At 39.9% G+C, this 19,497-nt stretch overlaps 1 protein-coding gene and 2 long non-coding RNA genes across 7 annotated transcripts in view; 1 reads left to right on the top strand and 2 right to left on the bottom strand.

Moving 5' to 3' along the window:
* The window catches only part of LOC111588989 (DNA (cytosine-5)-methyltransferase 3A-like), a 78,184-nt gene extending 70,729 nt beyond the window's left edge, over positions 1-7,455 (bottom strand). For all 5 annotated transcript variants that reach the window (XM_023299659.3, XM_035943630.2, XM_023299660.3 and 2 more), the window contains exon 1: positions 7,318-7,455. The gene's annotated coding sequence lies outside the window, so the exon portion shown is untranslated. The remainder of the gene's footprint in view (positions 1-7,317) is intronic.
* On the top strand, positions 6,679-14,076 carry LOC129350167 (uncharacterized). The gene is made up of 3 exons (XR_008603474.1): positions 6,679-6,794; positions 10,656-10,751; positions 11,041-14,076. It is a non-coding gene; the product is annotated as an uncharacterized LOC129350167 (long non-coding RNA).
* Positions 14,077-16,679: 2,603 nt separating this feature from the next.
* LOC111588987 (uncharacterized) lies at positions 16,680-19,118 on the bottom strand. The gene is made up of 3 exons (XR_002748236.3): positions 18,977-19,118; positions 17,316-17,591; positions 16,680-17,057 (listed from the first exon to the last, which is right to left on the bottom strand). It is a non-coding gene; the product is annotated as an uncharacterized LOC111588987 (long non-coding RNA).
* Positions 19,119-19,497: the final 379 nt, after the last annotated feature.

The raw sequence follows: 19,497 nt of genomic DNA, 5'->3' as shown, positions 1-19,497 counted from the left end.
ATTAATGACACTCTATCACAGGTTTGGGCAAAGTGAATTTCTTATTATAAACAGTTTGGGGCTGCAACTTACTGTTACTACTATCCTTTCAGATTTATTTTTTCACGTCTATGTTGTTGTTCCTTTGGATGGACAATACCAGAAAAAGAAAGGAAACATGAGAAGAGGAAGATAATATGCAGCAAAAATCTCTGTGTCAACAGCTACCAGAATCCACAACCAAATGTAGTTGTTTTGATTTATGAATGAAGAAAGTGTAAAACAACATAAACACATTTGAGGTTAAATTTACCTTATTTTGTCTGACTAACAGTCCAAACCCCACAGGTATTCAGTTTACAGTAATATAGCACATCTGAGAAGCTGGAACAAGCAAATGATTTTGACTTTTCATGCGATAAACAATTAACCTGATTCTAGCACACTGTGTCTCCGTTCTGAGCTCATATGGTTGAGTGGAGGGCAGCTGTAATGGAGGTGTTCTGTGGAGATTCAGCCATGTGTGACCTTGTAAGTACTTGAGCTCATATTGGCTCTCGTTTCATCATCCTCTCATCTCATCATCCTTATTAACATTTTTTGTGAAATGGGAGTTTATTAATGACAAAACTAGAGAGCGAGCTCAAGCGAAAAGGAGAATATGGACATTTCATAACCAGAGAACAAGTCTGACAGTAAAATCACGGTTTCATGAATATTTGGTTTGAAATCAGTTCTCAAAGTTTTTTCCAGCTGTTTCAACAGATTGTAGACACTTAAGACCACTAAAAGGGCATCTACCAACAGTTACTGGGAAACAGTTAAATACCTGAATAACTGTCCCTTAATTGTCTATCAGGCACAAATTTGTTCACCGTTTAGGTCTTTCACACAAATGAAAAAGCCGTAAGTTGTTTTGCTACTCATACAAATCCTTTGCACACAGGGGATACAGGCTGCCAGTAAGGTGAGCAGATTTTAAGATAGCAAAGGAAGCACTATGGCTCAGTCAGATCTATATACACCACTTCTCTAGAGACATTAACATATTGATTGCAATCGGCCGTTTTCCACTGCAGGAACTTGCAGGCCATTTGAGGGCAATGTGAGCCTTTGAGCTTGTTCCTACAGTAGGAACTGTCCATGTAAAACCTCGTTCAGGGTCGTTTTTGTCTGAGAAAAATTACCCAATGTAGTTCTGTCTGAGCAACCTGACAAACTGCTATAAGGGTTTCGACACCGATTGGTAAACTCAGAGGGGACAACAAGCACCAATTTGTGTGCTATTTCAGTGTCCTTATTGAGTATCAGTCTTCTACCCTCAAAAATCCCTATCAGCAACAGCCATATAATCCTCCACTGTTTAGTTACTGCGCCAAGGAGGCAGAGCCTGGGTGGAATTCTGTGACGATCGGCGCACATTTGCTGTTTGTCTGTCTGTTAGCAACATTAATCAAAAACTTTCACTTGGATTAAATTTCCAGGGAAGGTCAGAAATAGCACAAGGACCAAGTGATTAGATTTAGGCAGTGATGCAGCTTATAGTCTGGATCCATGGATTTGTTAAAGATTTCTGTATCATTGGCAGATAGCAACATGGCATCACTGTAACTATGACTACAAGTGAACACTACATCAGCTGCCTGCTGACGATCACATGATTGTGATCCTACTACAAATCGACCGCTGCAAACTTATCGGGACTTATCAGTTGGAAATGATACATAGAACAATTGATTAAATTGTGGGGGTGTTTCTGAGTCCCATCAACTCAAATTACATATTTAGTTCATGCAATTCTGCATCTGTACATAACGTACACATACATAACATGCGCCTGTGCTCAGCACAAGGTCCTTTTGTTTGTGGGTACATCTATATTAAATGGCCACATTCCATAAAATGATTACAGCCACAAATTTTTTCAAGATTTCAGCCATCGGAAATGATATGACTGAGCAGCCTTAGCGAAGTACTGCGCTCTCTGAGTGCTTTTCTTGTTCCCTATGTGTTCATAGAACTGGAGTTAAGTGCAGTAATTACCAATTGTTGTTTAGGGGCATTGGAAGTTAAAACTGAAGCTGTCGGATTCTACACTGCAATTGAAACACAAAGGGTGAAAGGGCTGATAACGTTCCTTGAAGCCAGGGGTGTCAAACTCATTGCAGTTCAGGGGCCACATTCAAGCCCAGTTTGATCCGAAGTGGGCCGGACCAATAAAATCAGAGCATAATGACTGATAAATAACCACAACTCCAAATGTTTCCTTTGTTTTAGTACAAAAAAGTACATTTTGAAAATGTTCACATTTAAGGAATTATTTTTTCCACAAAACATTATGAACAACCTGAAATTTCTGAAGAAAAATAAATTCAATTTCAGAAACATTATGCCTCAGTTTATCATTTACACATTACAACTTCCAGACCAAAGAGTGTCTACAAAGGAACACAACACTTGGTCACAGGTATGTGGAACTCAACGATATAGTATTTTACTTCATGATCACAACAACAAAAGTCAGACAAAAAAAAAGACAAAAACAACAAAACAAAGACAAAATATTACAAAATTCAGGCACAAAATGACAATATATGACAAATGACACAAAAGAACACAAAAAGAGACAAAATTAGACAAAAAAGTTTCAAAGCAACAAAAAAATGGACAACACAAGTGAGACAGAAACGACACACAATACAGCAAATAAAGCAAAATACAAAATGACAAAAATAAGATCAAAAACACAAACGAGACAAAAAGGAAACACAAAATGAAAAAAACGAGAAACAAAACGACAAAAACATCAGACAAACAACAAACCTCAGTCACAAAAGAGATAATAAACATAAAAACAAGACAAAATATTCCAAAAATGTGACACAAAATACACAAAAGAACAATGATTTATGATCAAAAGGACAAAAAACGGACAAAAAACAACAAAAAGAAGACACAATATTACAAAAAGGAAAGACAAAATGACAAAAACAAGAAACAAAATGACAAAAACATGAGACAGCAAAAATCAGACAGAAAAGACAAAAAACAAAAACAAGACAAAATATTACAAAAATGAGACAAAACGACAAAAGAAAAATGAACAATCTTGAAATTAGTCTAGAAATTATTTTAAATTTATAGTTTTACAAATTTACAATCTACAGTTAATGTCTTCCCTGTAATTTTTACACTTTACAAAGTCATTCCGCGTCCCGGATTGGACCCTCTAGAGGGTCGGTTTTGGCTCGCGGGCCGCATGTTTGCCGCCCCTGCTGTAAGCATTCACCACTTCAAACCTACTCAGATATCCTGCAGTGGAAAAGCAACTAATCATACTTCTTTTTTGGTAGTTTACATTGTGACTCATGAACTATTCTTAAATACAGTACTGCGCTCACCTACAGTATATTGCATGTTCTGAAAATGCACTTTACAATTTCATTGCTGTCTCTCATTCACCGATTCACACACCAGTGGTAGTGAAGCTGGTTCATTGTGTTGCCAAAGGACACATCAGCAAGTAAACAGGAGGACTTGAGGATTGGACCACCATCCGTGCAACTAGTGGACAACTGACTCTACCACCTGAGCCACAGTCACCCTCACCTTCCCTTAACCTGGAAACTACTTTAGCCCCAATCTAAACCAGCCATGAAAAATACTGAACCCCAAAGGGATTTCCAGTTAGGTCACAGAATCTGACAGTCACAGAATATGGAGTAACACCTGCTTGCTCATCTGTCACAGCGCTATCTCACATCTTGATTTGACAACTACTCAGACTGACTTGTGCACATGCAGTTCTGACATGAAAAGCTTTCAAGTTGCTACACTTTAACTACAGTAATTTTAAAAAAGCAAACAATACATTTATGTTCAAACGTTAACTCACTTTTCAAAGTTTGGAGTGTATTCACTGTAACACCTGATAATGCACCATCAGCAGAAGTACTGCAGCTATGGAGGGCTGGATTAAGCTGCTTGGGGGCCTTGAGGCAAATAGTAGCTGTGGGACGCTATTGAGATCGGTTTCTCCCAGTTTCTTTCAATTGTGTAAGTTTCCTGTTACCTCTACACTACCATTCAAATGTTTGGGTCACTTAGAAATGTCCTTGTTTTTGAAAGAAAAGCATTTTTTTCAATGAAGATAACATTAAATGAATCAGAAATACAGTCTAGACATTGTTATTGTGGTAAATGACTATTCTAGCTGAAAACAGCTGATTTTTAATGAATAGAATAGAATAGAATAGCTTTATTCTCATCATACGTGGGGGCATGACGAAAATATAAATAACTTCCGCTGGACGGTGCATTGATAACAACCAATAAGAAATAAAATAACATTAAAAAATAAAATCAAATGTACATATAAAACAACAACTATGTAGATGTAATGGAATATCTACATACTGGTACAGAGGCCCACTTCCTGCAACCCTCACTCCTGTGCTCTAATGGTACATTGTCTTGGCTAAAACCCTTGTGCTATTATGTTAGCATATAAATAAAAGTGTGAGTTTTCATGGAAAACATGAAATTGACTGGGTGACCCCAAACTCTTGAATGGTAGTGTAAGTTCCATTAGGTACAGCATACACTCTCAACTACATAGTTGGCTACAGAAACACCAAGAAACATACCAGAACTCCTATGATGAGATTCTTTACTGCTATAGGTTGGCTGTGTGTCACTTAGTTTTTCACTAGTTCAGAATATGCACCATGAAAGCATAGCATAAGCTGAAACATTAAAAGTATTAAAACTTGATATTGACAAGATTTCACATGCAACCTGTAGTAAGGTGCTGAATTTTTGATTTCTGCTTATATTACAGCTGCATATGTACAAAATTAAACAGCCACTCTTGGCCTAATATATTTCATGCACACATTGCACTAGTGATCTTTCTTTGTCTGAGTCCTGTTCTAAGATTTTAGTGGCCACCTGAGTTGTGATTTTGAGCAACATAAATAAGATCAACTGGAGTTATTTACTTCTGCAGGACTGACTTGGGTGTGAAGTTCGCGTTGCTTTATTTTCACAAGTCAGTTTGGGAGTGTGATTTGTTCAGACTGGTGTCAGATACTGATCACAAACTAAATACAAATGGAGTCTAAAAGGTAATGTGTTTGTGTGCCTAAAAGAAAACTGGATCTCAGCAGATCTGAATTTGAGCACAGTGTGACTGCAGCCATTATGTCTGGCTTTGCTCACAGTGTATTGTACAGTATGTCACTCCTCATGCTGGGGCCTTACATCACCTACTGTAAAGACAACAGGCAGCAGGCCAGGGTTACCAGTGGAAAGACAAGGGTGGAAACTTAGCAGAAATGGGTGTACAGTATCCACCCCACCACTCCCGGGGGCTCCCTGCACGAGCTCCAGGCTGCAGGCCAATGCACTCCTCCAAGTTCAGAGTATTTAGGTCACAGACATGCACACGCGCGCGCACACACACACACGCACACACACACAACTCACGCCCCTATAGCAAGTCAATATACGCTGATTTAAATAGTTCCAGTCCTCATGCCAGCAGTGGTTTAAATTAGACCGTAGTCAAGGCCCAAGCAGAAGCCTGCACTGATGGGAGGAGGAATGGTTGCGCAGAGAAAAAGCTTCAGAGGTAAGTCAAGGCAATGAGAGTGAGGCAGTGACAAGACAGCGAAGTAGGCGATTTTTCACAATAAAAGCATGAAATATAAACTCCAGTATGTCTTCATCTATTTCCACTTCACCAGCCATTTTGAACTACAACAAAAATTATCAATAACCTTCTATAAATAAAGGGAGATATTAAAAAAAGACAAAGTCCGGCATTACTTGATTAGTACTTTCAGAAGTAAAACACATTCATATTTTCTTTAAAACATCAGAACAGATATCATTGTTTCTATCTGAGAACAAAATACCAAATTTATCAAACAAGGTAACACTATGCTCTAATTAGATTTTTGGCCTAAATATTGTGTCAAACACAATGTGTCTGACAGAACATACTAACACCTCAGTGTTGCAACTCTAACCAAGTAACACCCAGACTTAAACTCAAAAACTAGTGATCACAACATCTACAAAACAGAAATTCAATACATTCTTTATTTGATCACCAGAAATTAAACAGACAACTATTGGTAATGGTTAATTTTGGGAGTCAATTCAAAGCCAATAGTCTATAAATTTGCTGATTACAGCTTGTGAAATGTTTTTTGTCTTTTGTGACAGTGAATATACCTTAGGGATTTGGATTTGTGGTAAGACATCTGAAAATGTCACTCTGGACTGTGGAGAAATGCTATAGCTGTTTTACACAATTTTCTGATGCTTTAAAGATGGCAATATTATTTGTGTAATCAAGACAAAAAATAAACAATGAAGTTAATAGTTGCAGCCCCATATAAATAAGTAAATAAAGCAGATAAATAGCTAAATAAGTAGAACTTTTAAAATTGTATATATCACTACAAACTTAAATAACAGTATTAATTCAAGTTAAGCTGACATTTAATGATCACTTTTAAGAATTTCCTTTAGAACTAATACAGCGCTATCATATCTTTTTCCACAATATATGTGATCACATGGCCTGCATAAATAATGTAAAGAAAACAACTTCACCTCGTCTAGAATGTAAGTCAATACTTTGTTTTAAAGTCTGTCCCGGTTGTGTCGCAGTTATTTCTGCTACCTTCACTGACTCCAGCTTTATGACAATTAGTATTGGGAGCGACCTCACGCGGCCTTTACCGGACGGCCCCCTCAGAACCGGCGTATAATCCCGTCGGGGGTGTGTGTGAGGCGGGAAGACGGTGAGAGACACGTGTCTGAGTGTGTAAGGCCGATAAGCTTTACTGGGTCAGGTAAAAAACACACACGGGAGCGCGTTTCAGACCGAATGCACTCGTTAACCCCGGCAGGCGCGCGCCCGCTCGCGCTCGCTCTCCGCGGAGGCGACGGTTCCGCGCGCTGATGTGTCTGTCTGCATCTGGTGGCTGAAGAGGACGGTGCGCTCCGGTTTAACGTTACCTGCTGGTACCAGGGGGAGCCTGGCGAGGGGCCGGGGGAGGGTGTACACTCACCGGACAACGTTTAACACGTATTCGTTAAGTAACGGTTGTCCGGTAGCCGTGATTTTCATCCCACCGTACAATAGAACTCCCCAAGTTCACTCGCCCCGTGTACGCACCGCTCCGTCTTCACGCGCACATCATCTGCTAACGGAACCAACGGAGCGCGCGAGCGATGACTTTAGGAGATGAGTGTGGCTAACTTAACGGCAGCAATGGGTGCCGGGTGTGCGTTCACGAGCCAAAATGTAATGTTTATATTTACCGTGTCGTCCGTCCCTCAGGCACCCGGACCCTGACGGTCGTCGCTCTCTCCTCTCGTTCAACTCTCTCTCCCTCTCTCCCCCTCTCTCTCTCTCTCTCCCTCTCTCTCACTCTCTCCCTCTCTCTCACTCTCTCTCTCTCTCTCTACCGGGTCTTCTCTCCGCTCCTGGCTCGCGCTCCCCCTCCTGCTCGTCTCCGTCTCTATCTCTCCGGCCTGCTCGCTCTCTCACGAGCCGCAGAGGATGCCGCACAGGAGAGAAAGTTTCCGCGGGGTCCTAAAGTCTACGTCGTACGGCCTCGCGCACACGCACGTGCACACGCAGCACGCACGGTCAAACTAACGGGCACGTTCAAACACACCGGGAACAGGTGTAGGAGTAGACAGAGCAGCAGCGGTTCCAGTCCAGTCGAGAAAATCAGGTTGGCCTTTTTTGACAGCAGGATGTTAAATCTGTGTCATTCGCAACAAGCTATACCTGGAGACTTCCTTTTGAATCTGGATCACTTAATGAGCCCACAGAAATGTATTTTAGAAAATGTCACATCAGATACCTTTACTTGGAGAACAGATGTAAAATACGAGAGTCAGCAGTGTAATTTTGCCACTGATACAGGGAGCTGCACTGTGGACCTCAACAGGAGCCCTGTTTTTTAGCCTTTTGGCATTGTTTTTGGAAAATCACCATCAAATTATCCCATTTTTTGGACTGTAGGTAGCTGTCAGTATCTACTAGGTACTGACAGCTACCTACAAATTTTATTGAAGTTGACCATCTTATGAGAATGTGTGTCATATGTCTTTGGAGGTGTAAAGTAAAAGCTGTCAGAACACGATGACTGCTGCTAATCCTCAAGTCAGTAGGAATTTTACTCAGGTTCTACACAGGAACGTAGGAAAAAATGTTACCCCAAGAGCACAGCGACGACTCATCCAGGAGGTCACGAATGAACCCAGGTCGACAGGCTAAAAGTTCGCGTAATCATGCCCCCTAACTGCCCACTGCTATTAAATGATTCATTCAGAATAAGTCCACCACATTGATTTGTTTTCTAGAGCCGTTTCCATGGACTAAAACATGTCAATAGCAAAGTTCACCAAATGTTCAGCTGCAAGAGTGAACACAAAAGTCTTCGCAGCATCTGAGGAACTGCAGATCCCATGCATTAATTTTTGACAACAATGTAACTGCAGCAAAAGAAAAATCCCTAGTGTTAGCACAGTACCCTGCTAGTGTAGCTAACATTACCATTAGCTTTAATCATATGACCACAAGTCGAAATTTTGTAGAGATTGTAAAACTAAGGGGCATTCAGAGGTGGTGGAAACTGTAATACAGATGTAGAACCAATGAACAAGAGCTGGGCGGGTTACTGTGCTCTCATGTCACCTGTTGTGCTTCATTGCTAATATGTACTGCATTCTTATACAGCCAATTTCCCAATTAGGCTGTTTTCATTTCCATTTTTTCTTTATGTGTTGTCAGACAGGTATAAAATAGTGACTAAAATGTGTTCATTAAGACTACATGTTGACTAACAGTCTCCTCAGCGCCCTTTCAAAAGCTGCTGCTAGAATATCTTGCTCATCTTTCTCTTGTCATCTGTTGCATTGTGTCATTTGAATTAAACTGCACTTCAAGGTGTTTTTTTTAAGTCACTGGTTAAAGGAGTCTCTGTGTACTGGTCACTAGTGATCATTGTCCTTTAAAGCAGCGGTTCCCAACCTGGGGTCTGCACCTCCTCAGGGGGGGCGCCAGAGATCTGAGGATGGCCGCCAAGCTTTGTCTGCTCTGAGGCTGTGATGTTATAAAAAATAGATTTTTACATTCTGGATAGAGTAACAGACTCACTGTGTCATCACAAGTCTACCTATAAAACATTTTTAAAACACATTTATTTGGTCTTTCTTCAAAAATCATTTGCTGCTTCGATGGCCACACCTCCTTGACCTTTCAACTTCTCTCCACGCTTTTTTCAGGTTGGCTCCTTGTTCATCCAGATTCATTAGTTTGTGTACAGTTAGAAAATTACTGACAGAAACGGTGTCTGTAAAACACAAAACGGGTGAAGATTCATCAATACCTAAAAACTCCAGCTATACCTCAAGAGTTACCTTAAATTTGGTTTTATTAAAGGACAAGACAGAATTATGTTATTTGTGGTGAAATGCTCACAAATGACAGCATGAAGCCAGCGAATTACAGCGACGTCAGGAAACAAAACACAGTTCGGTAAAGTCGGAAAGATATTCACAAATTCGGACTTTCGGCATCAATAACTCATTAAATATACGTTGTCTAAACATAAACGATGCCTCTTTTCCATCGTAAGGTAGACAATGTACTACAAGCCCAGTTTAATCAAAAGTCGCTGTCTTTCGAGCTGCAGAAATAACATTGGTGGTCTATGAGCAGCTGGCTGTGTGACGAGTGAACAGGGACCGTCTGCAAAATGCAAAACCGCTGCAAACAGCGAAGACACAAATATTCAACAAATTTACTGCAGCCAGCAACTGACTCCTGCTGGTCATACTACAACTCTTGGTTTGATATTAATTTTTTTCCATAATTTTAAGGATTTTTTTAGTAAAAAAAAAAAAAATCAGTAAGTTAACTCTTATGCATTGTAGTGTCATCAAATTTACTGCAGCCATAAACTCTCTCCTCCTCGTCATAGTACAACTCTTGGTTTGACTCTACTAGTAATACAATTCAATAACTTCCCTCTTATGTTTTGTAGTGTACTTATGGTGTGGTTTTGGTGGGGGTGGTAGGCACCACACTGGGGGGCGCTGGGGCTGGGGTGCAGCTTATAGGGGGGCTCCAAGCCAAACAGGTTGGGAACCACTGGTTTAACTTATTACTTTGTCGAGGCTCTGCCTCTCTGGCAGTGTAAAAACTTAAACCACAAATATTTAATTTTTATTTATCTGCATTTTCATCTGTCTGCTACATTCACAGATTACTGCAAATTCAAAATGCAATTATAACGATTATATTCAACATTTTACGACTTTTTGTAACCTAAAGCACTTTCAGTGTCTTCTAAAGTGGTCTATTATGGGATGGCTACACCGTTAGCCCTTAGCAGGACTGTTGTAGCTAACGTTAGCTCTGGTGCTAACAGCAACATGTTTAGCATTGAAGTGATGCCGTCGGCTTGAAGTGCTGCAGTGATCAGGAAACTCTTTGTTGCACAATTTGCAAACAACCACGCTTTTATCCAAGTTGTCATAAGGAAGACTTTTAAAAGAAAACTTGCCTCCCAACAAGCACAATGAATCTCATCTTCCTTTGCTGTTCACCAAACCTCGTTCTCTGTGTACCTTCTTCTCTGCAGACCATAGACTGTATGCTGCAGACAGACGTTAGGTTCATTACCGCCACCTACTGGGCTGGAGTTACCGGTGTGCCACAAATTAGGGAACTGAGAAAGGTGAGATTAAAATGCATTAATTTATTTATCCTGTAATTAATTAATCGAAATTAATACGTTGAAGTCCCAGCCCTAATTTTTTTTCATGTTTCTGTCACGGACATTCCAGTTTGTTTTTCTTGTCAAGTTTGAAAGAAAACAAGAGGGCGCCGGTGATGCAGCAGCCTGTTTGGGCAGCTTTTTAGTCCTGTGTTTTTTAGTTTACCGTCTTTTCTCCTTGAAGCCAAATGTTTTTACAATCGTTGCCGATTTAAGTGTTTTTTTTATTTTACTTTTGTTGATTATCTAGGAGCAGTGACAAGAAAGAATGGAGTGGAAAAGACCGTCGCTACCATTGCTCAGTGGAGTTCTACGTGCGGAGCAACGGAGCCAGTCGGCTATTGTTTACTACCAACAGGAACCTCTTGATCTCGTTGAGCTCTCCAAAACTGCTGGGATGAGACATGATATTCCGGAGGAATTACTACGGAAGAGACGTAGAGGGAGATGAGCTGGAGTAAAAGGGAACTGGAGGAACAGGGAGAGAGTTTGGAGAGAGCCTTATAGACCGGCTCTTCCGCCTGTTATCATGGAAAATATTTGCTCCATGACAAACAAGATGGCAGAGCTTCAGACGCCCATCAGGAGCCAAAGACTCTACCAGGAAAGCAGCCTCATGTTTTTAAACGGAAACACGGCTGAAAGACTATTACCAAGAACAACACCAGAATCAACGGCTTCCAGACTATAAGAGCGGACTGGAACGCTTCACCCTTTCAAGCTTGCCCCTCTTCCCTCCCCCACCAGCACTGGTGACCTCCATCAGCTAGGTCCCACCTCTCCTCACTCCTTCTCTGTTGTCTCGATTGTTTATGTTGTTGTCGTTACAAATAATTTCCATTTAAGGATCAATAAAGTGTATATTTTATCTATCTTAGTATGTCCAAATTAAAGTACTTCATCATGCTTGATGGTCTTTGAGACAAATACAGAGCGAAACATAAGGTGTTCACACAGTGTGGTAAAATATGCCTTGGACTTGATTGCAGAGACTGGTACTTACGAAATGCAACAAGGAAGAGGCAGAAAAAAATGAAAGCCAACTGAAACAAATGTCAGGGACCTAAACATTTTAAATAGACACAGAAGTAAGACCACTGCTGATATTCAAGCAGAGATTAAAGCTTCTAGATCAGAATCTGAAAAAGTCTCCAGAATGACCATAAGCAGATGACTGAAGGAACAAGGCTTAAAGAGCAGAACAGCTGCTGAGAAACCATTTTTGAGGATGCATTGCACCCACAGTGAAACATCGTGGAGATTCCATTATGGTATGGGGTTCCATTTGTGGAAACGGCATGGATAAATTAGTTAAACTGATGATATCCTGAACCAGAAGGTCTATCACAACATCTTGGTGCATCATGGAATCTCTTCTGGATTGAACCCGATTGGTCGTGGGTTCATATACCAAGAAGACAATGACCCCTACTTCAAAGCTGTGCAGAGACTACTGTACCAAGAAAAAGGAATCTGGACTTCTGGAACTGATGGACTGACAAAGTCAAAGCACAGACTTGAATCCTGTTGAACATATCTGGGATATATTGCATTCAAAAATAAATTGCACAAAAGTTTCATCCAAAGCAAGTCTCTGGGAGCTAGAAACTATTTAGAGCTCAATAACAAAGGAGAATGTGAGAAAAGTACATGAAAACAATGCCAACAAGAATGCAAAATGTTATCAGGGCCAAAGAAGGTCACACAAAATATTAAGAGTTGTGGTGAATATATGCAAATAAGGACTAGTTAGTTCTTCCAGTTTGTTGTTTGCCTCATAAATAATACAATTTTTAGCTTGAAACAAGTTTTTGACAGATTTCTATAATATCTGTGTTTTCTAATTTTTATGACAGATGGTCGGATAAATTTGTTAAGCTCTGTATATTTTTCACTCTAAGAGGCTTTTTCCCCCCTGTGACTGGCAACAATAGGAGCTTTAAAAATGTACAGTACGGTGCCAGTCAGTGGCACACTTCATAAGAAAAAAAAAAACATAAAATATAATTTTTTTTTGCATTTATGACCAATATTTGAACATGCATTGAGCATTTGGCAAGTGTAGCCACTTTAATAGAAGAGCCAACTGTAAGAGTTAATTTGCACCATCATATATCTGGTTTGCATTATTGTATCAAAGAAGGGGTGGACCATTGAATTCCATATATGCATGTAAATACATATAAAAAACTTACAAAATTTCAGGACTTGTGCTACATTATTCTCAAATTATAGGACTTCAAACATTGCCCCACAGATTAGTGCAACGAAAACAACACAAAATTTGACTTGACCCCACGCTTCTTTAAGAATGTTTCATTCAAAATTGATGTTACCTATGACTCCAGATGTTCAAGACTTTAAAAAAATAAGAATTTAAAAAAAGTCAAATTGAAGATGGTCAGGCATGGGACATTCATGAATTGAGGAGAAATGACCCTCAAATCAGTTCATCCTTGAAATCAAGTAAACATTTGTGTCAGAATTGAAGAAATTCCTCAAGGCTTTCCTGAGATTATATCATGCCTTTGACCACACCTGTCAGGAGGAGGCATAGTGACTGTAAATTATAGTATTTTCAAACATTCAATAAAATTACCATTATTTAATACACATAGACATTTAATAGACATATCCAATACTTTTGACATCTTGTTTCTGTAGACCTACAGGTATGTTTTTGCTGAGACATGACCAGTTTTATACTGAATAGTGATGTTACGAGACGTGCCGAGGCTTCGAAGCGCGTGCCGAGCAATGGAGGGGGCGTGTCCATGAAGCGCGTATCGTGGCATGCTTCATTTAGGGGAGGAGCCAAAAATGATGATGTTAGAAGCCTCGCAAGCCGGTCGTACCGCGTGACTGGTTCAGGAAGTGGTTCGCAGGTTTGACGTGCAATTCAAAATATAAGGGGCAGTGAAACGCAATGGATTCCCCGTTCACATTTGTTGGATTTTTACCTGCTGTATCTTTGCATTCAATTGGTTTGAGACTCTTTTTTTTAATAGAACCAGCCAGAAAGAGAAGATTCTCCCCTGTCTGGGAACACTTTGACCTGATTTCTCCTAATAAAGTAGGCACATAACAAGTGAAGTGTAATATGAATAACTGTGACAACACCACACATCGCTTGTTCTAGTTTTTTTTCTGGTATTTTAAAAGGTGAAGTGTCTGTTGTGTTCCAAAGAGCTAGAGAAATCTTGTCCAAAAAAAAGAAGTCGCCTGAATCCCAGCACTGTGGAAAAATTGATGTTTTTGAATAAAAACAAATAAAATGTTGTCCCTACTTTTGTTTTACAGGTTGTCACTGATACCACATGCACAGTCACAAAACAACAAGTAGCAAAAGCACAATAAATTTGATTTATATAGCCTTTATTACAATTAAAAGTATCTAAGCACTTTATAGAAAGCCAGAACCTGACATCAATCAAGCAGTCAAGCTACAAATCTCAAATCTCTCTCCAATTTGTTTCCATTTCCCCCTCTGTTCCTGCTATCAGGAAAAGCAGACACTATATTAAGTATATTACTTGTTTATTGGCATTATCATTTAAGCACAATTCAAAGCTTCATATAGCAAAGCTAGTATATCATTATAGGCACTCTGCCTGTTTTACTTTTATTTATCCAGTTGATGGTGCAGTAGAGCAAATGAAGCACCATGAAGCTTCGAACCATGTGTGAAACAATTGGATGGAAAGCCTCAATGCTTCATGAAGCTTCATCTCGCCATCAGTAATACTATAAATTTAAATGTTAATATCAAAATGCACAGCAAGAGTTCTGGAATCAAACTCGTGAAAGGGGTTTGACTGTCTTCTTTTCCAGAATTGCCCAGAGTGAGAGGTGTGGGGATACTCACAAGGCCCCGGCTGGAATTTGATATACTGGGCTCACTATTACAAGCCATTCAGTCCCTATACAACCATATGTAGAGCTGCATTTGCTTTCTTAGCAAGTCAGACACATTTCCAGTGGGTGATGGACATCGCCAGGGCTGCTCCTTGTCTGCAATCCTGTTTGTGGTGTTCATGGACAGGATATTAAGGAGTAGCCGATGTGAGGAGAGCAGGGCCAGAGTGAAACTCATTTTCAGCTCTTGAGTTTCATGCCTCAGACCGGTCCTATTATTACTAAAATCATGTAATTATAACCTTACATGTTGAGTCTAAGATAGCACTCTGTTCTGTAAAGCCTTGTAATTCAGTGTATTTTTCTAAAATATTTCCAATTCAGTCTAAGTGAGGGTTGCTTTACAATGTGGATTTATTTCAACATGAGTGCACATCTCCAACATTATTCTTTACAACAATATCAGAATCTATAATCTGTTCAAATAATTGTTCACAGATATCCAAACCTTAAAAATGAAATTAAAGAATACTTCAGAATATTAAATATTAAATTAAAAAAATAAAATAAAAAGTGTGGCACTTTCTAACAACACTATAATCTCTTTTTCCTCTGCAAGGAAATGCTTCCATGACAACTTACATTTCACAAATATGAGAACATGAGTTAAAGGGCAAATCTCCAACACTATTCTTTACAACGTCACATTATCAAATATCAAGCAAATTAGTGTTCATAAGACAAAGTTTCCCAGCATCATACTATTATTTAAATTATAACGTTATGTTAGATGCCACACAATTCATTGACTTGATAATTAACGGTTTGCAAAGTTCTACATCTTGCTGCAACCGTTTCATCGTCCTCTTTTCAAACCACAAACTTGTTTTAGTGACAAAGTTTCTAATGTCAGCAGCACATCTGGCTGTGTCTGTTTCCAGAGCTTTCCTCTTTTTAATTCTTGCCGTCTCTGTGCCACCCTTGCTCTTTCTATGTTCATCTTTCAAACGCCACTGACCATGTGCACGAACGTGTTACGTCGGGGTGCGTCTGCAAGAAAAAGAAAAAGCAGAAAAAAAGACGAGTTGCCAGTGGAGGCCCTGGGACATAATGATCAACCCAGTGCCATGAGTGAACACTGGCCCTCATGGCCCAAACATCAGACCAGCCCACCGGGAATTGTCCCAGTCCTCCCAATTAGCCACTCCAGGCCTGGAGGAGAGTGTCTGATTTTGGGACCTCATAATCACATTTCTGCTTTTTGCAGATGACGTGGTACTGTTGGCTTCATCAGACCAAATAGTCTAACCCTAAACTTTAATAGTCACTGGGGAAAAATTTAAACTTGTAGTTTTCTGTTTCTATTCTATTGCTGAATAACTAAGAAAAGTCAGTAAAATTACACATATTATCTGTGAATTAACAACCCAACAGTCATTTTAATTATTCTGCACATAATGTCAAACATTTTTTTTCTCATTTTTACAAACTAAAGTAATCTGATATAACTTTTAGGTCTAGCAGATTATTGAAAGTGTTTGGTTTCAGCAATTCAGGAAAAATGTGGTAAATAACAGATCTCCACAAACTGTATGATGCATTCTCATGCTCACTCCAATAAAACAGGGATAGTTAACCAGATGCAGCACACAAAACTGCACAAAAACTCTGCTTTTCATGAAAAGGGTATTTAACCATGTAACTGAGTTAGTCTAAAAAATGACACTTTCTCATTGCTCATTGTAATTTTCGAAGATTTGCTCTGTAGTCATTTTCAGTCAAATGTTGCAAAAACCACAGTGTCAACTGTCAACATTCATTAATAGAGATGCATAATATTTAAACATGTAAACATAAGAGTACACCTCCCACTGGGGAGAGTGATTGAAACTTTTACACATGGGGAATAAATTCACCATCAACAAACAGTGTGACATACATGTAACATTACAGATCTTTGACATGAGGAGGTGTTAATTTTAAAAAAATGGCAGAAATGTATTTAAGTATTACTTCTAAAGTATGGTTTCTTCCAGGCTTCATCAAAATGTTCATCTGGGCCTACTGAAACGTGCTGTGCAGTGAGAAGTATCTGTAGTCATAAAGTCGGCTCCATGTATGCATTGTATGTGTGCAAATGACGTGAGTCATGATGACATACTTAGTAAATGTAGGAACTTCATTTTTTATACACATTAACCTTGGCTTCACTGTAATCAATAGCAAACACCACACTGTCATCAGTTTGACTGTGACTCACCCAATGTGATGTCTTTATAGGCTGGTCCACAACTGGCCTCCGCTTTCACCCCTTCAGCTCTCGGTGTGATGGCTGGATAGACGGTCTGTCATCTTCTGAGCCTGAAGTCTTTGCATCAATGTCCACACTGGCAACACAGATAGGGCTGAAGACTGCAATCAAAATGATCACACATGCGACCACTTGTTGCGAGTGAATGATGATCATTTAGCTGTATTGTTGTCGCTTTAACCAGCTCAGGCAGCCACTGCGTTAGCCATAGTGGCAAAAAACACAACTTTTATGACTTCATGGCTCTGCCAGTCTTTTCTTGCCTGATGAGTAAAATGAGTTATTAAGCTGTTGTGCGTTCCTCAACAACAACTGAGAAAGGAAAAGGGGAGAGAGGGAGAAGTCAGAGTCATACACACCTGATGATCAGACTGTAGATGCAGGCAGGACCACCTTTCCTGCGTCCTTGTCCTCTGCCTCACCCTCATCTTGACATTTCTGTCATTGCACGACACATGGTCAGCTGAGAATTTTCAATTTTTTTTTAGGGAGCAGTCTTCATGTTCTCATTTCATTCATGCAACTGGTTTTCTGCATTTTCAGTCTGCTGCAGGATGTCTGCCTCTTGGGCCTTAATTTAACTGCTGCTGTGGTCTATTGCAAGGGAGGTGGGATGAGGGGGACCTGAGGGAGACCTATAAATAAACAAGAATAAAAGGAGTTAGTCCACTCTCACAAGGCACACCCTCAGATCTTTTCATCTACAGGCCCTGCAAGGCCGGGCAGGCTAACTACAGCAAATAAATCTGAACAGTCACTGTGAAAAGCACAAACTATAGATACAAAATTAACAATTAAATGAATGATTAAAAAATGTTCACCTGCAATACATTCCTGCATACCTGCTATACTGACATCTCACACACAACAAGAAATCAAACCCCCCATAAAAGTTGTGTGGCCACACTGCAACATCCACAGACATACAGCTGTTAAAAAGGCACACCTTAACTTTTGTGGAATGAGCTACCCCTTAAACATCCAACAAATGTCTTACCACAAATCATGACAACTGAGGCCTTGTGTCTTCTCTGTCCTCCCACATAAAATATTCAGCACCTCCCCACTCACCTAACTCAAGTTATTGCTTCCTCTCCCAATCAGAGGCCGATAGTGGAGCACCATCCTATGCCACTGGTTATATGAAGTTAGTGAAATTGGGTTCAGTAACAATAACAACTATGAGAAGATCTTAAATACAGCACAAGCCAAGAAGATGGGTACCAAAGATGATGGACATGCCACAAAACTTTTTGCAAAAATACCTGGGGTTTGATATGTTAACAACCCAATGAAACCCAGAGGATACATTCAGCAAAAAGACATAAATAGGTCTGTAAATGTCACTGTTCTCAACCACCTGGTTGATCTGTTAGCAGTTGGGCATGTGAAAATCCTGACCACAGAACTGTGTGAGCTTCAATTCCCTATGGGTTGAGGCTCACCATCTGGTAAATACAAAGTTCTCAAATCTTCTAAGACTCTCTGGAAGGCCTGAAGAAAATTCCTGTGTTTCGAGATTTTCACAGTCAAACTACATTTAAGCTTCGAGCGAACCTGTCAACATTAATGACCACAGAATAAAGCTGAAAAGAAATTAGCATACTGGTCAGTTGTAATTCAGTTGTACAACTGCTTATGAGGAAAAGGGATTAAAACACAAACCATCCATTACAAACCAGCATCCAATCTATTAGTTTCACGGAGCTAATACAATGTGTTGCTGATCATATAAGGCACTAATATTATCTCTTGAGCAGCGTTTACCAACACAACATTCACATTACACTGAATATAAAACAGTCTTACAAATACACCAGCATACAGAACATGTATGTCTCGCATTTTTATCAACTCAGAACAGTCTGTTAGTCGGCTAACGCAATTAGCACGAGTAAACGTGGATTAGCCGTTCGGCTAACGCTGCTAGCTTGCTAATATACTCAGCACAAGTCAACTCGGTAAACAATACAACAGTTTAGCATAACCGCTAGCTGCCTCACGCTTGTACTGAACTCACCAAAGTGTCGGCGCAAAATGTCAACTACTAGCGGAGAAACGGCGTCAGATCTCTCTAGACTCAGGCAGAAATGCCAACAGCCGCCATGACAAGCACAACAACGTTTCACTGCCTGTGTGTCTGTGACCTTCAACGGGCGCACGGACCGAAACAGTCCGAGGAGGGACAAACGACCTTACTGGTAAGCCACATGAAGCACTGGCCGCTTATCAAAGTCAATAAGCGAATAATTATTTTATTAAAATTATTCTACATTATACTGCAGACTTATTGGGTGTATTGCTGTAGACCAGAGGAAGTTCAGTGTTGAGTTTTGAAGCCCTTTATTTTCTATTAAACTTTTCAGCCGTTGGTGGAATGTGGGCGGAGCTTGTGTCTCCATTGGTTGCATACTAACCACATCAAAGGCAAGGCCGAACGTGAGGTCACAGTCAATCAGCCCGTGAAATATTATGACGTCATTGATGATGCCACCCTCAACAGTGTATAAATGAGAGAGAACTCAGACAATCTAGCCACAC

Source organism: Amphiprion ocellaris, chromosome 12 (assembly GCF_022539595.1).
Source record: "Amphiprion ocellaris isolate individual 3 ecotype Okinawa chromosome 12, ASM2253959v1, whole genome shotgun sequence".
Lineage (NCBI taxonomy): Eukaryota > Metazoa > Chordata > Actinopteri > Pomacentridae > Amphiprion > Amphiprion ocellaris.
This window is presented reverse-complemented; position numbering and strand designations above follow the sequence as displayed.